A 19328-nucleotide genomic window follows, 5' to 3' on the forward strand; every position below is an offset into this window, starting at 1 on the left:
AAGCGCTAGGGGACACGTCCCCACCACCCACCCTGGCTCTGCCACTGCTTACCATCCGTGAGGATTCAGGCACTTCCAGCCCAACACGGGCTCCCTGCATGCCAGCCACCCACAGGGATTCCTCTCCAAAGCACAAGCACAGATCTGCTGGCACTCCACAAGCCACGCCGATGGCAGACACGCTTCCTGCCAAGTACACACACAGTACAGGCAAGCTTCAGGACCCAGGCAGCTCCACAGGGCAGAGCCGCTGGCCCAAGGAGGCCCGCTGTGGCACGCTCCCTCGCACATCCCCTTTCTCCAACCCTCACATACTTTTCCCAGAGCAAAGGCTCTGCCCACACCACAAGGAAAGCACTCCATCACCTGGCCCACGCTGGGACCCATGTTGGGTTTCAGTTTGCTGCCCTCTCCGTGTGCTCTTGCTGTGGCCTGGGGCTAGCTGGCAGCAGCATCTGTGTGTCCGGGTCCACGGACCCAGCATCCATGGACAGGGAGGCGCAGGGGTGCACTCGCCACCCACTGCATTCCTGCCTGCCTGCCTGCACTGCAGCCCAGAGAGTGGCTCCGCCAACCCCAAGCTTCCTGCCATGTCAGTACTGCCCCAGGACACCAGCTGGAAGCACTTCACAGGCAATCCCGACCCAACCAGCTTGGGCAGCACCCTTGAGTCAGGGCTTCGGCCTTGTGTCTCTTCTGCTGCAAGGATGCGGGCACAGAGCTGCAAGGATGCTGCTCACAGGGATCACGCCCCAGGCCGTGCTGTGGGCTTTAGGCTCTCTCATCCGGGACCCAGGGCACACCCGTGTCCTGCACACACCTGGCTGGACACCCTGGGTCACCTGTGCCCTCCCCAAGAGGCCAACACCTCTGTCCTCTGGCCTGGATGCCCCAAGTCTCAACTCCCGCCCACCCAGCACTCAGCTACCCACGGACACACTAGGGCACATGGGAACCCTCGGCATGAGTGCTGCCACGCCAGCCCTTGGGTCACAAGCCCAGCGCTGCAGGATCACCATTAGCCTAGCCCTGCTGGGGCTCCTCACGCCTACTCTCTGCACGGGGCAATGTGCTGGACCTCAGTCACGATGAGAACGACGGTATGGGGTTTTCACTCATTTTGTTCAGCTTCCAAGGAATGTATTTGCGGGAGTCATCATCGATCCAAGCACATGCCAACACGCTGGCAGGGGAGCATGGCAGGCTGTGCAAGGGGAGGCAAGCCCGGGGACCTCAAAGACCTTCAAGAGCCAGCAGAGTCCAAAGAAACAAGGCCCGTGGGGCCGTGGGCTCTCACCCTCGAGCCCAGCAAGGCTTCCCTGGCATCTTGGCAGGTCTCCGCAGGAATCCTTAGGGGCAGTGCAGGGCCTCTGGCCCTGGGGATGCTTACCAGCCTCGGAGCTCCGCTGGCATTGGCCCAGCGCAGGCCATGGTGCTTCCGGCATTCACTGCTGCCTCTGGGGCTCAGCAGAAGCCTACGTGAGTCTTGCGTCCACCGAGAGGCCCTCTGAGAAGTACATAGACAACAAGGGTGTGCTTCAGCAAGACCGCCAGCAAGGCGGGCCGCTGCCCACAGACAGGAACAGCCATGGCGCCTGCCTCCCATACTCGCACTCTGGCATGCTGCCTACACAGGTCCCCACTGCAAACTCTTTGTGTCACCCAAGGTGACAGTGGCTGGGCCTCAGGCTGCTTTCCTTAGGCAGCTTCACCTACAAACACATGGGCAGCACGCCCGCCAAACGAGGTGGTCAGCACACGCACCCACGGGCCCTCAGAGACATGGGGTCTGCGTGCTCCTCTCACACAAAGGGCACCTCGACCATCTCAACAATGACAGAGCTCACAGCCCAATGCTGGCCTCCAACCTTCAGCACCACGATGGGCAACAACTGCCCCAAGGCACTCCCAGGGTTGCTGCGGGCCCAGGAAACAGCCCCCGCCTCCCTTGACAGCACACCCAGCTCCATGGGCAGGTCCTTCCTCACTCAGCCCAAACATGCTCACAACCTCACCCTTCAACTCCACTACACACTCGGCTGTCCCGCCTGGGGAACCTCACCACACGCAGGGGAGTGACACAGCACTGGTCTGCAGGCAGCTTTGCAAACGCCCCACCTGCCGCCAGGGGGACACACAACCACTACACCCCAACACGCCCAACAATTCCTTCTCCATGGCCTTTCGCACTGCTCACCCCAGCCCGAGGCTCGCCTGGGCACAGACCTATCAACCTGCCAAAAACGGGTGCTTGGCCACATGGCATCCCAATACCCATGGCGGCCAACACCCAACACATGTCTTCATCAACAGAACACCAGATACAGCACAGGGCTCAGAAGGGCACCTCCACCCGACACTGTGGAAGCAACCCTCGGGCGCCAAGGCTCAGGACCAATGGCTTGTTCAGGGAACACCACAGGCGTGCGCACCATTCACACACACCCCTCCATCAACACCCACAACCACATACCAACACAAACACAAACACACCGACACTGCCACAACCTCCTCAGGTTCGGCCCCTCACCGGCTTCCCTTCCCCACTCATAGCACCCGCACCACAAGCGCTCTGCTGCCCACGCACAACCCTCTCACCACACCTCCCCAGCAGTCTGGTCCTCCAAGGGGGGGCTTGCCCTTGGGCTCACCCTGGGGCTGGCAGCCACCTCAACCCTTGCCCATGGACCCTCACTCCTATGCTCCCCACTAGAGGCAATGTGCTGGACCTCAGTCACGATGAGAACGACGGTAGTGAGTTTTCACTCATTTTGTTCAGCTTTTCCAAGGAATGTTTGACGGTGGAGTCATCATCGATCCAAGCACACCCCAAAGTGCTGGCAGCACAACAACGCAGGCTGGCATCGGGCACAGCCGATGGCCTCCGGCCCCTGCAGAGGCCTGCAGAGGCCAGGGACAAAGCCTGCACCGCCATAGCACAAGCATCCACTCTCGCAGTGGAGCCCAGGCGCGGCCACCTCAGGACAACATGCCCCCAACTCCCGCAGGACTCTGAAGCGCTAGGGGACACGTCCCCACCACCCACCCTGGCTCTGCCACTGCTTACCATCCGTGAGGATTCAGGCACTTCCAGCCCAACACGGGCTCCCTGCATGCCAGCCACCCACAGGGATTCCTCTCCAAAGCACAAGCACAGATCTGCTGGCACTCCACAAGCCACGCCGATGGCAGACACGCTCCCTGCCAAGTACACACACAGTACAGGCAAGCTTCAGGACCCAGGCAGCTCCACAGGGCAGAGCCGCTGGCCCAAGGAGGCCCGCTGTGGCACGCTCCCTCGCACATCCCCTTTCTCCAACCCTCACATACTTTTCCCAGAGCAAAGGCTCTGCCCACACCACAAGGAAAGCACTCCATCACCTGGCCCACGCTGGGACCCATGTTGGGTTTCAGTTTGCTGCCCTCTCCGTGTGCTCTTGCTGTGGCCTGGGGCTAGCTGGCAGCAGCATCTGTGTGTCCGGGTCCACGGACCCAGCATCCATGGACAGGGAGGCGCAGGGGTGCACTCGCCACCCACTGCATTCCTGCCTGCCTGCCTGCACTGCAGCCCAGAGAGTGGCTCCGCCAACCCCAAGCTTCCTGCCATGTCAGTACTGCCCCAGGACACCAGCTGGAAGCACTTCACAGGCAATCCCGACCCAACCAGCTTGGGCAGCACCCTTGAGTCAGGGCTTCGGCCTTGTGTCTCTTCTGCTGCAAGGATGCGGGCACAGAGCTGCAAGGATGCTGCTCACAGGGATCACGCCCCAGGCCGTGCTGTGGGCTTTAGGCTCTCTCATCCGGGACCCAGGGCACACCCGTGTCCTGCACACACCTGGCTGGACACCCTGGGTCACCTGTGCCCTCCCCAAGAGGCCAACACCTCTGTCCTCTGGCCTGGATGCCCCAAGTCTCAACTCCCGCCCACCCAGCACTCAGCTACCCACGGACACACTAGGGCACATGGGAACCCTCGGCATGAGTGCTGCCACGCCAGCCCTTGGGTCACAAGCCCACCGCTGCAGGATCACCATTAGCCTAGCCCTGCTGGGGCTCCTCACGCCTACTCTCTGCACGGGGCAATGTGCTGGACCTCAGTCACGATGAGAACGACGGTATGGGGTTTTCACTCATTTTGTTCAGCTTCCAAGGAATGTATTTGCGGGAGTCATCATCGATCCAAGCACATGCCAACACGCTGGCAGGGGAGCATGGCAGGCTGTGCAAGGGGAGGCAAGCCCGGGGACCTCAAAGACCTTCAAGAGCCAGCAGAGTCCAAAGAAACAAGGCCCGTGGGGCCGTGGGCTCTCACCCTCGAGCCCAGCAAGGCTTCCCTGGCATCTTGGCAGGTCTCCGCAGGAATCCTTAGGGGCAGTGCAGGGCCTCTGGCCCTGGGGATGCTTACCAGCCTCGGAGCTCCGCTGGCATTGGCCCAGCACAGGCCATGGTGCTTCCGGCATTCACTGCTGCCTCTGGGGCTCAGCAGAAGCCTACGTGAGTCTTGCGTCCACCGAGAGGCCCTCTGAGAAGTACATAGACAACAAGGGTGTGCTTCAGCAAGACCGCCAGCAAGGCGGGCCGCTGCCCACAGACAGGAACAGCCATGGCGCCTGCCTCCCATACTCGCACTCTGGCATGCTGCCTACACAGGTCCCCACTGCAAACTCTTTGTGTCACCCAAGGTGACAGTGGCTGGGCCTCAGGCTGCTTTCCTTAGGCAGCTTCACCTACAAACACATGGGCAGCACGCCCGCCAAACGAGGTGGGCAGCACATGCACCCACGGGCCCTCAGAGACATGGGGTCTGCGTGCTCCTCTCACACAAAGGGCACCTCGACCATCTCAACAATGACAGAGCTCACAGCCCAATGCTGGCCTCCAACCTTCAGCACCACGATGGGCAACAACTGCCCCAAGGCACTCCCAGGGTTGCTGCGGGCCCAGGGAACAGCCCCCGCCTCCCTTGACAGCACACCCAGCTCCATGGGCAGGTCCTTCCTCACTCAGCCCAAACATGCTCACAACCTCACCCTTCAACTCCACTACACACTCGGCTGTCCCGCCTGGGGAACCTCACCACACGCAGGGGAGTGACACAGCACTGGTCTGCAGGCAGCTTTGCAAACGCACCACCTGACGCCAGGGGGACACACAACCACTACACCCCAACACGCCCAACAATTCCTTCTCCATGGCCTTTCGCACTGCTCACCCCAGCCCAAGGCTCGCCTGGGCACAGACCTATCAACCTGCCAAAAACGGGTGCTTGGCCACATGGCATCCCAATACCCATGGCGGCCAACACCCAACACATGTCTTCATCAACAGAACACCAGATACAGCACAGGGCTCAGAAGGGCACCTCCACCCGACACTGTGGAAGCAACCCTCGGGCGCCAAGGCTCAGGACCAATGGCTTGTTCAGGGAACACCACAGGCGTGCGCACCATTCACACACACCCCTCCATCAACACCCACAACCACATACCAACACAAACACAAACACACCGACACTGCCACAACCTCCTCAGGTTCGGCCCCTCACCGGCTTCCCTTCCCCACTCATAGCACCCGCACCACAAGCGCTCTGCTGCCCACGCACAACCCTCTCACCACACCTCCCCAGCAGGCTGGTCCTCCAAGGGGGGGCTTGCCCTTGGGCTCACCCTGGGGCTGGCAGCCACCTCAACCCTTGCCCATGGACCCTCACTCCTATGCTCCCCACTAGAGGCAATGTGCTGGACCTCAGTCACGATGAGAACGACGGTAGTGAGTTTTCACTCATTTTGTTCAGCTTTTCCAAGGAATGTTTGACGGTGGAGTCATCATCGATCCAAGCACACCCCAAAGTGCTGGCAGCACAACAACGCAGGCTGGCATCGGGCACAGCCGATGGCCTCCGGCCCCTGCAGAGGCCTGCAGAGGCCAGGGACAAAGCCTGCACCGCCATAGCACAAGCATCCACTCTCGCAGTGGAGCCCAGGCGCGGCCACCTCAGGACAACATGCCCCCAACTCCCGCAGGACTCTGAAGCGCTAGGGGACACGTCCCCACCACCCACCCTGGCTCTGCCACTGCTTACCATCCGTGAGGATTCAGGCACTTCCAGCCCAACACGGGCTCCCTGCATGCCAGCCACCCACAGGGATTCCTCTCCAAAGCACAAGCACAGATCTGCTGGCACTCCACAAGCCACGCCGATGGCAGACACGCTCCCTGCCAAGTACACACACAGTACAAGCAAGCTTCAGGACCCAGGCAGCTCCACAGGGCACAGCCGCTGGCCCAAGGAGGCCCGCTGTGGCACGCTCCCTCGCACATCCCCTTTCTCCAACCCTCACATACGTTTCCCAGGCTCTGCCCACACCACAAGGAAAGCACTCCATCACCTGGCCCACGCTGGGACCCATGTTGGGTTTCAGTTTGCTGCCCTCTCCGTGTGCTCTTGCTGTGGCCTGGGGCTAGCTGGCAGCAGCATCTGTGTGTCCGGGTCCACGGACCCAGCATCCATGGACAGGGAGGCGCAGGGGTGCACTCGCCACCCACTGCATTCCTGCCTGCCTGCCTGCACTGCAGCCCAGAGAGTGGCTCCGCCAACCCCAAGCTTCCTGCCATGTCAGTACTGCCCCAGGACACCAGCTGGAAGCACTTCACAGGCAATCCCGACCCAACCAGCTTGGGCAGCACCCTTGAGTCAGGGCTTCGGCCTTGTGTCTCTTCTGCTGCAAGGATGCGGGCACAGAGCTGCAAGGATGCTACTCACAGGGATCACGCCCCAGGCCGTGCTGTGGGCTTTAGGCTCTCTCATCCGGGACCCAGGGCACACCCGTGTCCTGCACACACCTGGCTGGACACCCTGGGTCACCTGTGCCCTCCCCAAGAGGCCAACACCTCTGTCCTCTGGCCTGGATGCCCCAAGTCTCAACTCCCGCCCACCCAGCACTCAGCTACCCACGGACACACTAGGGCACATGGGAACCCTCGGCATGAGTGCTGCCACGCCAGCCCTTGGGTCACAAGCCCACCGCTGCAGGATCACCATTAGCCTAGCCCTGCTGGGGCTCCTCACGCCTACTCTCTGCACGGGGCAATGTGCTGGACCTCAGTCACGATGAGAACGACGGTATGGGGTTTTCACTCATTTTGTTCAGCTTCCAAGGAATGTATTTGCGGGAGTCATCATCGATCCAAGCACATGCCAACACGCTGGCAGGGGAGCATGGCAGGCTGTGCAAGGGGAGGCAAGCCCGGGGACCTCAAAGACCTTCAAGAGCCAGCAGAGTCCAAAGAAACAAGGCCCGTGGGGCCGTGGGCTCTCACCCTCGAGCCCAGCAAGGCTTCCCTGGCATCTTGGCAGGTCTCCGCAGGAATCCTTAGGGGCAGTGCAGGGCCTCTGGCCCTGGGGATGCTTACCAGCCTCGGAGCTCCGCTGGCATTGGCCCAGCGCAGGCCATGGTGCTTCCGGCATTCACTGCTGCCTCTGGGGACTCAGCAGAAGCCTACGTGAGTCTTGCGTCCACCGAGAGGCCCTCTGAGAAGTACATAGACAACAAGGGTGTGCTTCAGCAAGACCGCCAGCAAGGCGGGCCGCTGCCCACAGACAGGAACAGCCATGGCGCCTGCCTCCCATACTCGCACTCTGGCATGCTGCCTACACAGGTCCCCACTGCAAACTCTTTGTGTCACCCAAGGTGACAGTGGCTGGGCCTCAGGCTGCTTTCCTTAGGCAGCTTCACCTACAAACACATGGGCAGCACGCCCGCCAAACGAGGTGGTCAGCACACGCACCCACGGGCCCTCAGAGACATGGGGTCTGCGTGCTCCTCTCACACAAAGGGCACCTCGACCATCTCAACAATGACAGAGCTCACAGCCCAATGCTGGCCTCCAACCTTCAGCACCACGATGGGCAACAACTGCCCCAAGGCACTCCCAGGGTTGCTGCGGGCCCAGGGAACAGCCCCCGCCTCCCTTGACAGCACACCCAGCTCCATGGGCAGGTCCTTCCTCACTCAGCCCAAACATGCTCACAACCTCACCCTTCAACTCCACTACACACTCGGCTGTCCCGCCTGGGGAACCTCACCACACGCAGGGGAGTGACACAGCACTGGTCTGCAGGCAGCTTTGCAAACGCCCCACCTGCCGCCAGGGGGACACACAACCACTACACCCCAACACGCCCAACAATTCCTTCTCCATGGCCTTTCGCACTGCTCACCCCAGCCCGAGGCTCGCCTGGGCACAGACCTATCAACCTGCCAAAAACGGGTGCTTGGCCACATGGCATCCCAATACCCATGGCGGCCAACACCCAACACATGTCTTCATCAACAGAACACCAGATACAGCACAGGGCTCAGAAGGGCACCTCCACCCGACACTGTGGAAGCAACCCTCGGGCGCCAAGGCTCAGGACCAATGGCTTGTTCAGGGAACACCACAGGCGTGCGCACCATTCACACACACCCCTCCATCAACACCCACAACCACATACCAACACAAACACAAACACACCGACACTGCCACAACCTCCTCAGGTTCGGCCCCTCACCGGCTTCCCTTCCCCACTCATAGCACCCGCACCACAAGCGCTCTGCTGCCCACGCACAACCCTCTCACCACACCTCCCCAGCAGTCTGGTCCTCCAAGGGGGGGCTTGCCCTTGGGCTCACCCTGGGGCTGGCAGCCACCTCAACCCTTGCCCATGGACCCTCACTCCTATGCTCCCCACTAGAGGCAATGTGCTGGACCTCAGTCACGATGAGAACGACGGTAGTGAGTTTTCACTCATTTTGTTCAGCTTTTCCAAGGAATGTTTGACGGTGGAGTCATCATCGATCCAAGCACACCCCAAAGTGCTGGCAGCACAACAACGCAGGCTGGCATCGGGCACAGCCGATGGCCTCCGGCCCCTGCAGAGGCCTGCAGAGGCCAGGGACAAAGCCTGCACCGCCATAGCACAAGCATCCACTCTCGCAGTGGAGCCCAGGAGCGGCCACCTCAGGACAACATGCCCCCAACTCCCGCAGGACTCTGAAGCGCTAGGGGACACGTCCCCACCACCCACCCTGGCTCTGCCACTGCTTACCATCCGTGAGGATTCAGGCACTTCCAGCCCAACACGGGCTCCCTGCATGCCAGCCACCCACAGGGATTCCTCTCCAAAGCACAAGCACAGATCTGCTGGCACTCCACAAGCCACGCCGATGGCAGACACGCTCCCTGCCAAGTACACACACAGTACAGGCAAGCTTCAGGACCCAGGCAGCTCCACAGGGCAGAGCCGCTGGCCCAAGGAGGCCCGCTGTGGCACGCTCCCTCGCACATCCCCTTTCTCCAACCCTCACATACGTTTCCCAGGCTCTGCCCACACCACAAGGAAAGCACTCCATCACCTGGCCCACGCTGGGACCCATGTTGGGTTTCAGTTTGCTGCCCTCTCCGTGTGCTCTTGCTGTGGCCTGGGGCTAGCTGGCAGCAGCATCTGTGTGTCCGGGTCCACGGACCCAGCATCCATGGACAGGGAGGCGCAGGGGTGCACTTGCCACCCACTGCATTCCTGCCTGCCTGCCTGCACTGCAGCCCAGAGAGTGGCTCCGCCAACCCCAAGCTTCCTGCCATGTCAGTACTGCCCCAGGACACCAGCTGGAAGCACTTCACAGGCAATCCCGACCCAACCAGCTTGGGCAGCACCCTTGAGTCAGGGCTTCGGCCTTGTGTCTCTTCTGCTGCAAGGATGCGGGCACAGAGCTGCAAGGATGCTACTCACAGGGATCACGCCCCAGGCCGTGCTGTGGGCTTTAGGCTCTCTCATCCGGGACCCAGGGCACACCCGTGTCCTGCACACACCTGGCTGGACACCCTGGGTCACCTGTGCCCTCCCCAAGAGGCCAACACCTCTGTCCTCTGGCCTGGATGCCCCAAGTCTCAACTCCCGCCCACCCAGCACTCAGCTACCCACGGACACACTAGGGCACATGGGAACCCTCGGCATGAGTGCTGCCACGCCAGCCCTTGGGTCACAAGCCCAGCGCTGCAGGATCACCATTAGCCTAGCCCTGCTGGGGCTCCTCACGCCTACTCTCTGCACGGGGCAATGTGCTGGACCTCAGTCACGATGAGAACGACGGTATGGGGTTTTCACTCATTTTGTTCAGCTTCCAAGGAATGTATTTGCGGGAGTCATCATCGATCCAAGCACATGCCAACACGCTGGCAGGGGAGCATGGCAGGCTGTGCAAGGGGAGGCAAGCCCGGGGACCTCAAAGACCTTCAAGAGCCAGCAGAGTCCAAAGAAACAAGGCCCGTGGGGCCGTGGGCTCTCACCCTCGAGCCCAGCAAGGCTTCCCTGGCATCTTGGCAGGTCTCCGCAGGAATCCTTAGGGGCAGTGCAGGGCCTCTGGCCCTGGGGATGCTTACCAGCCTCGGAGCTCCGCTGGCATTGGCCCAGCGCAGGCCATGGTGCTTCCGGCATTCACTGCTGCCTCTGGGACTCAGCAGAAGCCTACGTGAGTCTTGCGTCCACCGAGAGGCCCTCTGAGAAGTACATAGACAACAAGGGTGTGCTTCAGCAAGACCGCCAGCAAGGCGGGCCGCTGCCCACAGACAGGAACAGCCATGGCGCCTGCCTCCCATACTCGCACCCTGGCATGCTGCCTACACAGGTCCCCACTGCAAACTCTTTGTGTCACCCAAGGTGACAGTGGCTGGGCCTCAGGCTGCTTTCCTTAGGCAGCTTCACCTACAAACACATGGGCAGCACGCCCGCCAAACGAGGTGGGCAGCACACGCACCCACGGGCCCTCAGAGACATGGGGTCTGCGTGCTCCTCTCACACAAAGGGCACCTCGACCATCTCAACAATGACAGAGCTCACAGCCCAATGCTGGCCTCCAACCTTCAGCACCACGATGGGCAACAACTGCCCCAAGGCACTCCCAGGGTTGCTGCGGGCCCAGGGAACAGCCCCCGCCTCCCCTGACAGCACACCCAGCTCCATGGGCAGGTCCTTCCTCACTCGGCCCAAACATGCTCACAACCTCACCCTTCAACTCCACTACACACTCGGCTGTCCCGCCTGGGGAACCTCACCACACGCAGGGGAGTGACACAGCACTGGTCTGCAGGCAGCTTTGCAAACGCCCCACCTGCCGCCAGGGGGACACACAACCACTACACCCCAACACGCCCAACAATTCCTTCTCCATGGCCTTTCGCACTGCTCACCCCAGCCCAAGGCTCGCCTGGGCACAGACCTATCAACCTGCCAAAAACGGGTGCTTGGCCACATGGCATCCCAATACCCATGGCGGCCAACACCCAACACATGTCTTCATCAACAGAACACCAGATACAGCACAGGGCTCAGAAGGGCACCTCCACCCGACACTGTGGAAGCAACCCTCGGGCGCCAAGGCTCAGGACCAATGGCTTGTTCAGGGAACACCACAGGCGTGCGCACCATTCACACACACCCCTCCATCAACACCCACAACCACATACCAACACAAACACAAACACACCGACACTGCCACAACCTCCTCAGGTTCGGCCCCTCACCGGCTTCCCTTCCCCACTCATAGCACCCGCACCACAAGCGCTCTGCTGCCCACGCACAACCCTCTCACCACACCTCCCCAGCAGGCTGGTCCTCCAAGGGGGGGCTTGCCCTTGGGCTCACCCTGGGGCTGGCAGCCACCTCAACCCTTGCCCATGGACCCTCACTCCTATGCTCCCCACTAGAGGCAATGTGCTGGACCTCAGTCACGATGAGAACGACGGTAGTGAGTTTTCACTCATTTTGTTCAGCTTTTCCAAGGAATGTTTGACGGTGGAGTCATCATCGATCCAAGCACACCCCAAAGTGCTGGCAGCACAACAACGCAGGCTGGCATCGGGCACAGCCGATGGCCTCCGGCCCCTGCAGAGGCCTGCAGAGGCCAGGGACAAAGCCTGCACCGCCATAGCACAAGCATCCACTCTCGCAGTGGAGCCCAGGCGCGGCCACCTCAGGACAACATGCCCACAACTCCCGCAGGACTCTGAAGCGCTAGGGGACACGTCCCCACCACCCACCCTGGCTCTGCCACTGCTTACCATCCGTGAGGATTCAGGCACTTCCAGCCCAACACGGGCTCCCTGCATGCCAGCCACCCACAGGGATTCCTCTCCAAAGCACAAGCACAGATCTGCTGGCACTCCACAAGCCACGCCGATGGCAGACACGCTCCCTGCCAAGTACACACACAGTACAGGCAAGCTTCAGGACCCAGGCAGCTCCACAGGGCAGAGCCGCTGGCCCAAGGAGGCCCGCTGTGGCACGCTCCCTCGCACATCCCCTTTCTCCAACCCTCACATACTTTTCCCAGAGCAAAGGCTCTGCCCACACCACAAGGAAAGCACTCCATCACCTGGCCCACGCTGGGACCCATGTTGGGTTTCAGTTTGCTGCCCTCTCCGTGTGCTCTTGCTGTGGCCTGGGGCTAGCTGGCAGCAGCATCTGTGTGTCCGGGTCCACGGACCCAGCATCCATGGACAGGGAGGCGCAGGGGTGCACTCGCCACCCACTGCATTCCTGCCTGCCTGCCTGCACTGCAGCCCAGAGAGTGGCTCCGCCAACCCCAAGCTTCCTGCCATGTCAGTACTGCCCCAGGACACCAGCTGGAAGCACTTCACAGGCAATCCCGACCCAACCAGCTTGGGCAGCACCCTTGAGTCAGGGCTTCGGCCTTGTGTCTCTTCTGCTGCAAGGATGCGGGCACAGAGCTGCAAGGATGCTGCTCACAGGGATCACGCCCCAGGCCGTGCTGTGGGCTTTAGGCTCTCTCATCCGGGACCCAGGGCACACCCGTGTCCTGCACACACCTGGCTGGACACCCTGGGTCACCTGTGCCCTCTCCAAGAGGCCAACACCTCTGTCCTCTGGCCTGGATGCCCCAAGTCTCAACTCCCGCCCACCCAGCACTCAGCTACCCACGGACACACTAGGGCACACTAGGGCACACTAGGGCACATGGGAACCCTCGGCATGAGTGCTGCCACGCCAGCCCTTGGGTCACAAGCCCAGCGCTGCAGGATCACCATTAGCCTAGCCCTGCTGGGGCTCCTCACGCCTACTCTCTGCACGGGGCAATGTGCTGGACCTCAGTCACGATGAGAACGACGGTATGGGGTTTTCACTCATTTTGTTCAGCTTCCAAGGAATGTATTTGCGGGAGTCATCATCGATCCAAGCACATGCCAACACGCTGGCAGGGGAGCATGGCAGGCTGTGCAAGGGGAGGCAAGCCCGGGGACCTCAAAGACCTTCAAGAGCCAGCAGAGTCCAAAGAAACAAGGCCCGTGGGGCCGTGGGCTCTCACCCTCGAGCCCAGCAAGGCTTCCCTGGCATCTTGGCAGGTCTCCGCAGGAATCCTTAGGGGCAGTGCAGGGCCTCTGGCCCTGGGGATGCTTACCAGCCTCGGAGCTCCGCTGGCATTGGCCCAGCACAGGCCATGGTGCTTCCGGCATTCACTGCTGCCTCTGGGGCTCAGCAGAAGCCTACGTGAGTCTTGCGTCCACCGAGAGGCCCTCTGAGAAGTACATAGACAACAAGGGTGTGCTTCAGCAAGACCGCCAGCAAGGCGGGCCGCTGCCCACAGACAGGAACAGCCATGGCGCCTGCCTCCCATACTCGCACCCTGGCATGCTGCCTACACAGGTCCCCACTGCAAACTCTTTGTGTCACCCAAGGTGACAGTGGCTGGGCCTCAGGCTGCTTTCCTTAGGCAGCTTCACCTACAAACACATGGGCAGCACGCCCGCCAAACGAGGTGGGCAGCACACGCACCCACGGGCCCTCAGAGACATGGGGTCTGCGTGCTCCTCTCACACAAAGGGCACCTCGACCATCTCAACAATGACAGAGCTCACAGCCCAATGCTGGCCTCCAACCTTCAGCACCACGATGGGCAACAACTGCCCCAAGGCACTCCCAGGGTTGCTGCGGGCCCAGGGAACAGCCCCCGCCTCCCTTGACAGCACACCCAGCTCCATGGGCAGGTCCTTCCTCACTCAGCCCAAACATGCTCACAACCTCACCCTTCAACTCCACTACACACTCGGCTGTCCCGCCTGGGGAACCTCACCACACGCAGGGGAGTGACACAGCACTGGTCTGCAGGCAGCTTTGCAAACGCCCCACCTGCCGCCAGGGGGACACACAACCACTACACCCCAACACACCCAACAATTCCTTCTCCATGGCCTTTCGCACTGCTCACCCCAGCCCGAGGCTCGCCTGGGCACAGACCTATCAACCTGCCAAAAACGGGTGCTTGGCCACATGGCATCCCAATACCCATGGCGGCCAACACCCAACACATGTCTTCATCAACAGAACACCAGATACAGCACAGGGCTCAGAAGGGCACCTCCACCCGACACTGTGGAAGCAACCCTCGGGCGCCAAGGCTCAGGACCAATGGCTTGTTCAGGGAACACCACAGGCGTGCGCACCATTCACACACACCCCTCCATCAACACCCACAACCACATACCAACACAAACACAAACACACCGACACTGCCACAACCTCCTCAGGTTCGGCCCCTCACCGGCTTCCCTTCCCCACTCATAGCACCCGCACCACAAGCGCTCTGCTGCCCACGCACAACCCTCTCACCACACCTCCCCAGCAGGCTGGTCCTCCAAGGGGGGGCTTGCCCTTGGGCTCACCCTGGGGCTGGCAGCCACCTCAACCCTTGCCCATGGACCCTCACTCCTATGCTCCCCACTAGAGGCAATGTGCTGGACCTCAGTCACGATGAGAACGACGGTAGTGAGTTTTCACTCATTTTGTTCAGCTTTTCCAAGGAATGTTTGACGGTGGAGTCATCATCGATCCAAGCACACCCCAAAGTGCTGGCAGCACAACAACGCAGGCTGGCATCGGGCACAGCCGATGGCCTCCGGCCCCTGCAGAGGCCTGCAGAGGCCAGGGACAAAGCCTGCACCGCCATAGCACAAGCATCCACTCTCGCAGTGGAGCCCAGGCGCGGCCACCTCAGGACAACATGCCCCCAACTCCCGCAGGACTCTGAAGCGCTAGGGGACACGTCCCCACCACCCACCCTGGCTCTGCCACTGCTTACCATCCGTGAGGATTCAGGCACTTCCAGCCCAACACGGGCTCCCTGCATGCCAGCCACCCACAGGGATTCCTCTCCAAAGCACAAGCACAGATCTGCTGGCACTCCACAAGCCACGCCGATGGCAGACACGCTCCCTGCCAAGTACACACACAGTACAGGCAAGCTTCAGGACCCAGGCAGCTCCACAGGGCAGAGCCGCTGGCCCAAGGAGGCCCGCTGTGGCACGCTCCCTCGCACATCCCCTTTCTCCAACCCTCACATACTTTTCCCAGAGCAAAGGCTCTGCCCACACCACAAGGAAAGCACTCCATCACCTGGCCCACGCTGGGACCCATGTTGGGTTTCAGTTTGCTGCCCTCTCCGTGTGCTCTTGCTGTGGCCTGGGGCTAGCTGGCAGCAGCATCTGTGTGTCCGGGTCCACGGACCCAGCATCCATGGACAGGGAGGCGCAGGGGTGCACTCGCCACCCACTGCATTCCTGCCTGCCTGCCTGCACTGCAGCCCAGAGAGTGGCTCCGCCAACCCCAAGCTTCCTGCCATGTCAGTACTGCCCCAGGACACCAGCTGGAAGCACTTCACAGGCAATCCCGACCCAACCAGCTTGGGCAGCACCCTTGAGTCAGGGCTTCGGCCTTGTGTCTCTTCTGCTGCAAGGATGCGGGCACAGAGCTGCAAGGATGCTGCTCACAGGGATCACGCCCCAGGCCGTGCTGTGGGCTTTAGGCTCTCTCATCCGGGACCCAGGGCACACCCGTGTCCTGCACACACCTGGCTGGACACCCTGGGTCACCTGTGCCCTCTCCAAGAGGCCAACACCTCTGTCCTCTGGCCTGGATGCCCCAAGTCTCAACTCCCGCCCACCCAGCACTCAGCTACCCACGGACACACTAGGGCACACTAGGGCACATGGGAACCCTCGGCATGAGTGCTGCCACGCCAGCCCTTGGGTCACAAGCCCACCGCTGCAGGATCACCATTAGCCTAGCCCTGCTGGGGCTCCTCACGCCTACTCTCTGCACGGGGCAATGTGCTGGACCTCAGTCACGATGAGAACGACGGTATGGGGTTTTCACTCATTTTGTTCAGCTTCCAAGGAATGTATTTGCGGGAGTCATCATCGATCCAAGCACATGCCAACACGCTGGCAGGGGAGCATGGCAGGCTGTGCAAGGGGAGGCAAGCCCGGGGACCTCAAAGACCTTCAAGAGCCAGCAGAGTCCAAAGAAACAAGGCCCGTGGGGCCGTGGGCTCTCACCCTCGAGCCCAGCAAGGCTTCCCTGGCATCTTGGCAGGTCTCCGCAGGAATCCTTAGGGGCAGTGCAGGGCCTCTGGCCCTGGGGATGCTTACCAGCCTCGGAGCTCCGCTGGCATTGGCCCAGCGCAGGCCATGGTGCTTCCGGCATTCACTGCTGCCTCTGGGGCTCAGCAGAAGCCTACGTGAGTCTTGCGTCCACCGAGAGGCCCTCTGAGAAGTACATAGACAACAAGGGTGTGCTTCAGCAAGACCGCCAGCAAGGCGGGCCGCTGCCCACAGACAGGAACAGCCATGGCGCCTGCCTCCCATACTCGCACCCTGGCATGCTGCCTACACAGGTCCCCACTGCAAACTCTTTGTGTCACCCAAGGTGACAGTGGCTGGGCCTCAGGCTGCTTTCCTTAGGCAGCTTCACCTACAAACACATGGGCAGCACGCCCGCCAAACGAGGTGGGCAGCACACGCACCCACGGGCCCTCAGAGCCATGGGGCCTGCGTGCTCCTCTCACACAAAGGGCACCTCGACCATCTCAACAATGACAGAGCTCACAGCCCAATGCTGGCCTCCAACCTTCAGCACCACGATGGGCAACAACTGCCCCAAGGCACTCCCAGGGTTGCTGCGGGCCCAGGAAACAGCCCCCGCCTCCCCTGACAGCACACCCAGCTCCATGGGCAGGTCCTTCCTCACTCGGCCCAAACATGCTCACAACCTCACCCTTCAACTCCACTACACACTCGGCTGTCCCGCCTGGGGAACCTCACCACACGCAGGGGAGTGACACAGCACTGGTCTGCAGGCAGCTTTGCAAACACCCCACCTGCCGCCAGGGGGACACACAACCACTACACCCCAACACGCCCAACAATTCCTTCTCCATGGCCTTTCGCACTGCTCACCCCAGCCCGAGGCTCGCCTGGGCACAGACCTATCAACCTGCCAAAAACGGGTGCTTGGCCACATGGCATCCCAATACCCATGGCGGCCAACACCCAACACATGCCTTCATCAACAGAACACCAGATACAGCACAGGGCTCAGAAGGGCACCTCCACCCGACACTGTGGAAGCAACCCTCGGGCGCCAAGGCTCAGGACCAATGGCTTGTTCAGGGAACACCACAGGCGTGCGCACCATTCACACACACCCCTCCATCAACACCCACAACCACATACCAACACAAACACAAACACACCGACACTGCCACAACCTCCTCAGGTTCGGCCCCTCACCGGCTTCCCTTCCCCACTCATAGCACCCGCACCACAAGCGCTCTGCTGCCCACGCACAACCCTCTCACCACACCTCCCCAGCAGGCTGGTCCTCCAAGGGGGGGCTTGCCCTTGGGCTCACCCTGGGGCTGGCAGCCACCTCAACCCTTGCCCATGGACCCTCACTCCTATGCTCCCCACTAGAGGCAATGTGCTGGACCTCAGTCACGATGAGAACGACGGTAGTGAGTTTTCACTCATTTTGTTCAGCTTTTCCAAGGAATGTTTGACGGTGGAGTCATCATCGATCCAAGCACACCCCAAAGTGCTGGCAGCACAACAACGCAGGCTGGCATCGGGCACAGCCGATGGCCTCCGGCCCCTGCAGAGGCCTGCAGAGGCCAGGGACAAAGCCTGCACCGCCATAGCACAAGCATCCACTCTCGCAGTGGAGCCCAGGCGCGGCCACCTCAGGACAACATGCCCACAACTCCCGCAGGACTCTGAAGCGCTAGGGGACACGTCCCCACCACCCACCCTGGCTCTGCCACTGCTTACCATCCGTGAGGATTCAGGCACTTCCAGCCCAACACGGGCTCCCTGCATGCCAGCCACCCACAGGGATTCCTCTCCAAAGCACAAGCACAGATCTGCTGGCACTCCACAAGCCACGCCGATGGCAGACACGCTCCCTGCCAAGTACACACACAGCACAGGCAAGCTTCAGGACCCAGGCAGCTCCACAGGGCAGAGCCGCTGGCCCAAGGAGGCCCGCTGTGGCACGCTCCCTCGCACATCCCCTTTCTCCAACCCTCACATACTTTTCCCAGAGCAAAGGCTCTGCCCACACCACAAGGAAAGCACTCCATCACCTGGCCCACGCTGGGACCCATGTTGGGTTTCAGTTTGCTGCCCTCTCCGTGTGCTCTTGCTGTGGCCTGGGGCTAGCTGGCAGCAGCATCTGTGTGTCCGGGTCCACGGACCCAGCATCCATGGACAGGGAGGCGCAGGGGTGCACTCACCACCCACTGCATTCCTGCCTGCCTGCCTGCACTGCAGCCCAGAGAGTGGCTCCGCCAACCCCAAGCTTCCTGCCATGTCAGTACTGCCCCAGGACACCAGCTGGAAGCACTTCACAGGCAATCCCGACCCAACCAGCTTGGGCAGCACCCTTGAGTCAGGGCTTCGGCCTTGTGTCTCTTCTGCTGCAAGGATGCGGGCACAGAGCTGCAAGGATGCTGCTCACAGGGATCACGCCCCAGGCCGTGCTGTGGGCTTTAGGCTCTCTCATCCGGGACCCAGGGCACACCCGTGTCCTGCACACACCTGGCTGGACACCCTGGGTCACCTGTGCCCTCTCCAAGAGGCCAACACCTCTGTCCTCTGGCCTGGATGCCCCAAGTCTCAACTCCCGCCCACCCAGCACTCAGCTACCCACGGACACACTAGGGCACACTAGGGCACACTAGGGCACATGGGAACCCTCGGCATGAGTGCTGCCACGCCAGCCCTTGGGTCACAAGCCCACCGCTGCAGGATCACCATTAGCCTAGCCCTGCTGGGGCTCCTCACGCCTACTCTCTGCACGGGGCAATGTGCTGGACCTCAGTCACGATGAGAACGACGGTATGGGGTTTTCACTCATTTTGTTCAGCTTCCAAGGAATGTATTTGCGGGAGTCATCATCGATCCAAGCACATGCCAACACGCTGGCAGGGGAGCATGGC

The 19328-nt window shown here is 61.4% G+C and overlaps 13 non-coding genes across 13 annotated transcripts; all 13 read right to left on the reverse strand.

Annotated features, from left to right (window-relative positions):
* Positions 1 to 1074: 1074 nt before the first annotated feature.
* On the reverse strand, positions 1075 to 1166 carry LOC131480653 (small nucleolar RNA SNORD116). Its single transcript, XR_009245706.1, has one exon. It is a non-coding gene; the product is annotated as a small nucleolar RNA SNORD116 (small nucleolar RNA).
* A 1559-nt stretch (positions 1167 to 2725) lies between these two features.
* On the reverse strand, positions 2726 to 2820 carry LOC131480698 (small nucleolar RNA SNORD116). Its single transcript, XR_009245749.1, has one exon. It is a non-coding gene; the product is annotated as a small nucleolar RNA SNORD116 (small nucleolar RNA).
* A 1269-nt stretch (positions 2821 to 4089) lies between these two features.
* On the reverse strand, positions 4090 to 4181 carry LOC131480654 (small nucleolar RNA SNORD116). The gene has a single exon (XR_009245707.1). It is a non-coding gene; the product is annotated as a small nucleolar RNA SNORD116 (small nucleolar RNA).
* Positions 4182 to 5740: 1559 nt separating this feature from the next.
* Positions 5741 to 5835, reverse strand: LOC131480699 (small nucleolar RNA SNORD116). The gene has a single exon (XR_009245750.1). It is a non-coding gene; the product is annotated as a small nucleolar RNA SNORD116 (small nucleolar RNA).
* A 1262-nt stretch (positions 5836 to 7097) lies between these two features.
* On the reverse strand, positions 7098 to 7189 carry LOC131480655 (small nucleolar RNA SNORD116). The gene has a single exon (XR_009245708.1). It is a non-coding gene; the product is annotated as a small nucleolar RNA SNORD116 (small nucleolar RNA).
* A 1560-nt stretch (positions 7190 to 8749) lies between these two features.
* On the reverse strand, positions 8750 to 8844 carry LOC131480700 (small nucleolar RNA SNORD116). The gene has a single exon (XR_009245751.1). It is a non-coding gene; the product is annotated as a small nucleolar RNA SNORD116 (small nucleolar RNA).
* Positions 8845 to 10106: 1262 nt separating this feature from the next.
* Positions 10107 to 10198, reverse strand: LOC131480656 (small nucleolar RNA SNORD116). Its single transcript, XR_009245709.1, has one exon. It is a non-coding gene; the product is annotated as a small nucleolar RNA SNORD116 (small nucleolar RNA).
* A 1559-nt stretch (positions 10199 to 11757) lies between these two features.
* On the reverse strand, positions 11758 to 11852 carry LOC131480701 (small nucleolar RNA SNORD116). The gene has a single exon (XR_009245752.1). It is a non-coding gene; the product is annotated as a small nucleolar RNA SNORD116 (small nucleolar RNA).
* A 1289-nt stretch (positions 11853 to 13141) lies between these two features.
* LOC131480657 (small nucleolar RNA SNORD116) lies at positions 13142 to 13233 on the reverse strand. The gene has a single exon (XR_009245710.1). It is a non-coding gene; the product is annotated as a small nucleolar RNA SNORD116 (small nucleolar RNA).
* A 1559-nt stretch (positions 13234 to 14792) lies between these two features.
* On the reverse strand, positions 14793 to 14887 carry LOC131480702 (small nucleolar RNA SNORD116). The gene has a single exon (XR_009245753.1). It is a non-coding gene; the product is annotated as a small nucleolar RNA SNORD116 (small nucleolar RNA).
* Positions 14888 to 16166: 1279 nt separating this feature from the next.
* On the reverse strand, positions 16167 to 16258 carry LOC131480658 (small nucleolar RNA SNORD116). Its single transcript, XR_009245711.1, has one exon. It is a non-coding gene; the product is annotated as a small nucleolar RNA SNORD116 (small nucleolar RNA).
* A 1559-nt stretch (positions 16259 to 17817) lies between these two features.
* LOC131480703 (small nucleolar RNA SNORD116) lies at positions 17818 to 17912 on the reverse strand. Its single transcript, XR_009245754.1, has one exon. It is a non-coding gene; the product is annotated as a small nucleolar RNA SNORD116 (small nucleolar RNA).
* A 1289-nt stretch (positions 17913 to 19201) lies between these two features.
* On the reverse strand, positions 19202 to 19293 carry LOC131480659 (small nucleolar RNA SNORD116). Its single transcript, XR_009245712.1, has one exon. It is a non-coding gene; the product is annotated as a small nucleolar RNA SNORD116 (small nucleolar RNA).
* Between the last annotated feature and the right edge of the window lie 35 nt (positions 19294 to 19328).

Source organism: Ochotona princeps, chromosome 6 (genome assembly GCF_030435755.1).
Source record: "Ochotona princeps isolate mOchPri1 chromosome 6, mOchPri1.hap1, whole genome shotgun sequence".
NCBI lineage: Eukaryota > Metazoa > Chordata > Mammalia > Lagomorpha > Ochotonidae > Ochotona > Ochotona princeps.